Source organism: Ceratotherium simum, chromosome 10 (assembly GCF_057802395.1).
Source record: "Ceratotherium simum simum isolate JZ-2026a chromosome 10, ASM5780239v1, whole genome shotgun sequence".
NCBI lineage: Eukaryota > Metazoa > Chordata > Mammalia > Perissodactyla > Rhinocerotidae > Ceratotherium > Ceratotherium simum.
Window position 1 is genome coordinate 19,492,583 of NC_141909.1, and position 7,907 is coordinate 19,500,489.

At 45.3% G+C, this 7,907-nt stretch overlaps 1 long non-coding RNA gene across 1 annotated transcript; it reads right to left on the reverse strand.

Annotated features, from left to right (window-relative positions):
• Positions 1–736: 736 nt before the first annotated feature.
• LOC106800694 (uncharacterized) lies at positions 737–7,514 on the reverse strand. The gene is made up of 2 exons (XR_015553390.1): positions 7,256–7,514; positions 737–5,497 (listed from the first exon to the last, which is right to left on the reverse strand). It is a non-coding gene; the product is annotated as an uncharacterized LOC106800694 (long non-coding RNA).
• Between the last annotated feature and the right edge of the window lie 393 nt (positions 7,515–7,907).

Below are 7,907 nucleotides of genomic sequence, written 5' to 3' on the forward strand. Positions count from 1 at the left end.
ACAACCTAGTACCTTATTTTAAAAATTTTTACTATAATTTTTTTGAACACTCAGAAATCGCTGAACACATCTCAATCTGTTTCAAATATACTACAGGTCCATTAAGAAAGATTCACCCCTAGTATCAACAAATATTTGGGTATTTACTAAAAGCAGTTAAGACTTTTCACACTTTATGGTTTCCTCAAACATTTTTCAATGAATTAATAGGTAAAAAAAACTTTATTAACGTGTGCAATATCCCAGTAAAAACCAAATGGAGACGCTTTAGACTTAATTAGTAAAATCTCAACTGGCTGGGTTTTAAATGCCTATGATCTATGATTTAAAATAAACATTTTACACTTGGAGCCCATCTAATCAGATTTTAGGTTAATATATTAGAAACCCAACTCAATCTCTAAATTAAGTAACTTTAAGTGTGACTTGAGCATTTGTCAGATTCAAAATAGGTAGAGGATACCCTTTTTTATAGACTGACATAAGTTTGAATTTAGGATCCATTTACCAGTTTTATATCCTTCTTACACATAAATATTGCTCATCTCATTTCCTCATCTGTAAAATTAGGATACAAATACAGATGCCATAGATACCAAAGTAAGATAATACAGGTGAATCACTTCAGTACCTCTCCCCACTTCCCCAATTACCTCAAGTAATAAGCAAAGATGTTTAGAACATTTATAGTAAAAAAAAACAACAAGAAAACCAGAAAAACTGCCACAACTAAGAATAACCTTAAGATTTTTATTTCAATATGCTCATTCTGGACAATTTCTTAACAAGTAATTTTAAAACACGTAATTTATTTACATTAAATGCACTAAAACAAACAGCATACCTAAATTGCAGATACAAAAGCAGGCATCTCTGAACGCTATGTCTGTGTTCAAATTATTGGAAAAAGAAAACTAAACCTTAACAATTTTTCCATAGTCTTCAAATTCACGGGAGATACATCCATCTTAGTTATCCTTTAAAACTCATTAAGAATATTACATTCTGAACTTTATCAAAACAGAAAACTACATTAATTCAGACTTTAAGCACAATGTAAGCTGTAAAACAACCTCTAAAGCAAAGGACAATCTGCAAAGTCTCAAGCAGGCATGATGATCTCATTTCCAGTCAGACACCAAAAATTGGCCTTTACACTGAGCTCCCCTTACCTTTAGTGCTCAGTTCAGATTCCTAGTTCTCTCATAGACAAACTACACCGGGTCATGGATTACTGAGAACAGTATTTCATTAAATACATAATAAACTTTGATGTGACAATGAATTGTTCTCCAGGCAGTTGCAGGTTGCATTTTGTCAAGAATCATTCTGTAGGGTTCTTCAAACTACAGGGAAAAACCCAAGTCTGGCTTGCTCTGCTTAGACAGGTTTGCCTGTAAAATGAAGATCTCAAAGTTTTTAGTAAAATCACCACTACTTTGCAAGCAACTTTGAAAAAGAATAATTTGTAAAACCTTAAGTGCTTTCCTTTTAAACACACGAGACAATTGTACATACATAACATGCAAAAGAATATGAAGAGGTTAATTTTTTCTAATAGTTTGAAGGCAATCAAACCTGAAGTGCCAGTATCCTAAGTCTTAAGCAATTTCAGGGTTAAAACACTAAGAAAAAAGGTCCAAACTGTTTTTTCCAAGGTCAATTAGAGATGAAGCAATTATCAGCTACAATCAATTTGTTCACTTATTTCTATCTCAAAATAGCTAAATTAATAATGTCAACCTTTATATGCCTCCTGAGTCCCCTCCTTGAGGGGCCACTGTGTGCACCGCACGACCTGCTGGGGCTGGCAAAGACGGGGATTTGAGACTCTGGAGGAAAAACAAAGAGAATAGTGATAAAAAATATTACAAGACAAAGCCTTGCTTCATCCAGGCAACAAAATCAGTTGAGAACTAACCTGCATGGCATTTTGTTAGTGCTACTTGAGAACTGCTATGTTGTCATGCCTAAGAAAATCTTAACAGGATCAAGAACATAAAATTTGCCACATTGTAAAGCCAGAAACAAACAAAATGCAATTCCTACTAAACCCTATACAACCTCAGCCTCACCGCCAACCCAAGAAAACATACACTTATTAACTTGTTTACTAGATATAAGTCCCAGCTAAAGTCCAACTAAGTTCTGAACACAAATACAACAGAAGTTCTGTATCTAGAGAGAAACAGTTAACCATTTTTCTAAAGGTTTTGTTTTTAAAATTTATTTGACTTACGTTTTAGCGTACTACAGAAATCAACTGGCAGGCTTCTTATCACTTCCACTTCAAAGAATTATACAAGCCTATTTCCCCAAAAGCTTTATATGGTTTGACAGATGTAAACATCACTCTTCTCACTTATAACCACAGCGCACAGTTTTGCAGACTACTATAAGCCATGCTAACATTATGGGACTTTTACAACATTTAGTTTAAAGCAATGTCTGTCATTAAATAACCAAAACAAAACAATTTTCAGGTTTCCTTCAATTCAAAAGGTTTAAGAACTCAAACCAAAGAACAATTAGATTTCCATTTCATAAATCACTACACAATTCTTAATATTTTCTCATTCTGAAAATTTACCTTTTCATCAACTCCATAACTGAAACTCTTACCATTCTATTCAGGGACCCATAATTAAACTCCTTAAATTTCTTAAAGAAGGGATACATTAGAAGTTAAACTTTTCTTGTTTGACTTCACATAACCTATTTAAAAAATGCTTTCTAAATTTATCAGGTGGTGTAACAAATAAGGTGACAGATATTTATTTCATATTAGTAAGATAGCATCTTTCCTCCAAAATTCAGCTTGGGTCCAATTTAACAATTGATCCTTTTAAACCTGATCCTTCTTAAGTTAACCCACATTTTTACACACATATGAAACCCAGGCTAGAGACAAAACACATGAAAAGAAAAGGCAGAAATGTTGGGAAAAATACTGTAACTGCCACTTCTTAGGTTCCCCTCCAGTGACATAAGTCACATAAGCCTAGAACCAACTGTCATCGTTGCGAAAGTGGTTTCTGAAGGCAGCAGGGAACACTCTTGGCATTACAGATGTGTATGCATAACACATATCTGTCACTCCATTTATCATCAGCATGCCTTGTTTTCTTTTTAACTTATATTTTTTAAGTTCCAGAAAGCAAAGAACAGTCTACAGATCACTAACAGTTTATATATCATTAATTACTATGAAAACTAGTACATAACCAATTAACATCAAGAACATCAGTACTCGTAAAATAGTATTACCAGAAACAACACAACCTCCCCTCCCATATGTAAATTCCATGTGTTAAAAAATAAAAAAAACCTTTCTTTACACATTGCTTTAAACAGAATAGCATTTTCACCAAATTTAAATACTTGAATAATGTACAAGTAACATGACTTATTAATTAACTTTTAGATCAAGTAAAATATCCGGTAGCAAAAAAGCATATCCTCAAACTTTACAGATTATCATCAGTCATTTATTAAAGTAAATTTCCTTTACAGACATTCATAATAAAATACTTGATAACGAAATAAATCTAATTCAACAACAAAAAAATACAATAAAAACTTAACAGTCAAATCTGACATGCAACCTCAGAGGTAGAATGTTTTAGTACAAAAATATGATAAACCTTGATTTCAAGGAACAAAGAGTTGTATGATTTTTACAGTGACAAAGTAATTAACATTACAAAGATTTTTTATTTCACATCTCTGGAACATTTAAAAGTAGAAGGTGAATCTTCAGTAATATTTAATTTTCAAAATCTTCTGGTCACAATCCCCACCAAACTCAACAGGCCGGGACAAGTGCAATACCATACAGAAACACAGCATTGCAACCGATCCCAACCTGTGTAGAAAGGGGTTTGATTTTCCCTTCCTTTTCTACAGACTTTTCACTACCACAGTCAGTTTTGCATGGATTTGCACAGCAGAATATCACACAGCTGGATGCAAACCTGCAAAACTAACCATAGAACAGTGTTCAGTAACTGGACAGTTTGATTGGGCGACAGGCCGAGGCTGGAGTTCTACAGCTAGCAGTACTTTAAGTGCTCATAATGCAGTAGATAACTAAACACTACCTGCACTATAAGCACTTTAGTGCTACAGAAGCTGTCACCATCAGATACACCAGGCAGATTCTACATCGACACAATAAAAGTACACAAAATTAGTAAAAATCACTTGAAGGAAATAGCAGGCCACCATCAGTTTTGCATAGATTTGCACAACTACATTCTTCTTGTAGTGCAACTATGCAAAACTAACAGAAGACTGCAAACAAAAAGTTATCAAAACACCTATATACTTGCTTGGCTTGAATTATTGGATGAAAACATAACTTCTTATGCCAGAAGGAGCACTTAGGGCAGTAGATGCTAATCTACTTCACTATCTGCACTAGATGCACCTTAGAACAAAAAGCACTCAACACCAGCAGGCCCTGCGCTTCAAAGCCCCCCTTGGCTCCCCGAGGCAGCTGTCACCATAATGCTACAAGTGCCTTCACTGCAGTAGATGCACATATCACTACCTGCACTGTAAGCACTTTGACATTATTCTGACTGGTCACAATCTTCAGTTTTACAAGGTGAAGTTCTCTGTATTCCTGCTAAATTTGAAATAAATAATTAGACAGAATAACACCTCAAACTCTAACAGCTATAAAACATACAAAATCCAGCATAATCCCTAATGGTGGAAGGCAGAATGAGTTTAATTATCTTAAACCTGCAAGTTCCATTTAGAAGCACATTTAGACATTAAAATTAGAAGAAAAATCTTTTTCACAAGACAATCATAACTAACCATCATTCTAACACTGTAAGAGAAAGTGGTGGCTCTTTCTTTACCAGGCCATTCCCCAAGGCATGACTTAAAAAGTGAAAATCTGACTGCATATGAATGAGAACTAATTTATCAACAGGGCAATTTGACTCAAGTACCTTTCAGAGGAAATCTTCACATCCACGTGGCAAAACATTTTTCTTTTCTTCCGGTTTCCAATTAGCAAATACTTGGTAAACTGATTAATAAAATTACTCTTCAGACTACATTTCAAGTGCATTAACTGGTCGTAGAACTTAAATATGTGTTTAAATTATTTTAAACCCTGAAAACTTACTCCAGATTAGATCTATTTTATCACCCAATTTAAAGGAGTTCTAAAATTACATTTTGTAAACCCTGCATCAGTTTCCAAAGATTTATAACGATTTTTGCACTGTACTTTTACTAACGTAAAAATTAGCTGACCCATACGGAGTTAATTTTCTAGAAAAGGTAAATGGACAAAGTACAAAATACCTATTTCACTCTTTGAAAACCCAATCCCATCTTATTTACTCAAGTCAAGAAACATCTGTTTTTAAGAAAAGTTAACAAAAAAAATTAGAATACACTTACCCACTCGGGAAAACTTCCTTTCCAGCAAGTATCCTTAGAAAAGCTTCTGGTGCAGTTAGGTCCACGTGTATGACTAGGATGGGGGAGGGGGAAATAGGGAAAAAAGACAAACATATTTGCTCAAAATTACTACCACCCTACAAATCCATATTTAAATTTTCTCTTTTCCAACCCCCTTATATCAATTAATTACATTTATTTGCAAAACCGAGGATAACATAGCCAGGCAATACTAGCAGGGTTTAAAAGACCAACAATGTATGGGTGAAAATGTCTAAGAGAATAAAGTTTAAAAACACCCACAAGTAGTAGATTCGTGTCTTATGTTAAAAAAAAAACCCTGAAATACTCCAGTATGATCAACAGCAATCGTTAACTCGGCTGTACGGCTCCAATGAGAGCGAAAAGCAGCAGCAAAGGGACTATTCTTCACCACCCCTCCCCCAATCAAGACCTCGTGGCTGCAAGCCGGGATAAAGAGTTGTTTCCCCAAGTGATGAGGTCCGGACGGCATTTTGCTAATCTTTGTGATTTTTTGGTGATATTGCAGAAACGACCCTGCCTTCCCCAGTTCCCGTCCCCTCTCCTCCGGCTTAGGAACAGATAAAGGAGCAGGAACACCCGAGACTGCAAAGTGCCCGCCACGCTCATGGAGCCCGGGGCCGGCAGCACATGTCGCACAAGGGGGCGCGCGGCCCTGCGGCTCCCCGCGCGGCCACCAGGGGGCGGTGGATCAGAGCTGGGCCCTGCTGGACGCGGCAACCCCCCCACCCGTTTCCCGGCGGCAGCCGCGCGGCGACCGGCGGCGCCGAGGCCCGAGCGCGGCGGGGACGCGGGCGCGCCGCCCCTCCTTTGTGTCCCCCAGCCCCCCCGAGCCCGGCCCAGAGGGGCGGAGGCTCCTCGACTGCGGTGCCCATCGCACGCGGCCCGAGGCCTAAGCCGGGAACAATCGGCCGCGGCGCGCAGTCGCCGCCATGTCCCCCGCCCTCACCCCCGCGCAGCCCGCCCCGCAGGAACATGGCGGCGCGGCCGCCGCTCCCGCCGAGCCGGCCCGGCCCTCCCGCGCCGCGCTCCCAGCCGGCGGGCGGACGAAGGCGCCTCCACGCCGCCGCCGGGGCCGGCCCGGGCCTGGTCCGCGGGCCACGGCCCTGGAAGTTGCGCGCCCCGCCCGGTGGCTGCCCACGCCGGGTAACAAAGCCCACGCGGAGTGGGGGGGGCGCCCAGGCCGCGGCGCCCCGAGCTCCCGCGCCCTCCGCGCGCCCGCTCTCCCGCGCACAAAGTTTGGGCGCCCGCGGGCTCGCGCCCACGCCGCGCCGCCCGCCGGCGCGCAGGTACCTCGTGGGCGCGCCCCCTCCCGGCCCGCGGCCTGCCCCATGTGCCGCCGCCGCCGCCGCTTTGTTCTGGAGGCGCTTTAACTCTCGCCCCCGGGAGAAACTTTCCCTGGCCGGGGCCGCCGCGCCCCGCGTGCCCGCCGAACCCCGGAGGGGGCGCGGGCCTCGCGCGCCCGCCCTCGAGGGGCCATTGTGTGCGCCGCCCGCCGGGGCCGGCCCAGGCAGGGTCCGCGCGGGGCCGGGCGCGGCCGCCGCCCCTCCCACTCGCCCGGCCCGGCCCGGCCCTACCCCTCGGCCGGCCCGCGTGCGAGCGACGGGGCAGCGAGCTGCGGCTGCCACACGCCGGGGCGGCCAAGGGCCCGAGACCCGCCCCGGCCCCCGGCCACGCCGCAGCCGCCACGCCGCGCCGGGCCGCTCCGCCCCACCCGCCCGGCCGTCCTCCGGACCCGGGCCGCACACAACAGGTTTCCCTCAGTCGGCGGAGGGGCGGGCAGACTCACCGGGAGGAGTAGCCGCCACCATCTTCGCCTCGCCCGCCGCGGGCTCTCGCGCCCGCCTCCCCACCCGCCTCCGTTTTACTACGACCGGAGGCCCCAGGCCGGGGGTGCGGCCGGCCGGCCGGCCCGCCCCGCGGAGGGGCTTTGCGAGGGGCGCGAGCCGCGGTGGCGCGGCGAGGGTCGTCCCCACCCCCTCGGCCTCGCCCGAGGGCGCGAAGTGGCGCGAAGGCGCGGATCAGGCGGCAGCGGCGGCACCTCGAAGGACCATGTGGGTGAATGAAGGGCGGCGGCTCCCGCCTCAACGTAAATACGGACAAGCCCCACTCCCTCATTAGCATAAAAAACAAAGTACTTCCGACCTCCCCGCCCGCCCGCCAATCATCGCAGGCCCCGCCCACGGCGGCTCGGGCTAGGCGGCCGGGAGAGCGGGAGCCGGGAGCCGCTGGCGGCGCCGCGCTGCCTTCCTCGGGCCGCGCTGCCCCGCCGCCCGCCCACTGCCGCCCGCCTCGCGGAGCGCCTCGCCCGGACACCTCGCGCCACGCCTCCGACACGCCCTCCGTTAACAAGCTCGGCGCGCGTGCAGACCCCCGCGCGTCGCACACCCTCCTGGAAGCGCACGCTTCCTGCGGCTTCCTGAGAGCCCTGCGCTCCCTGG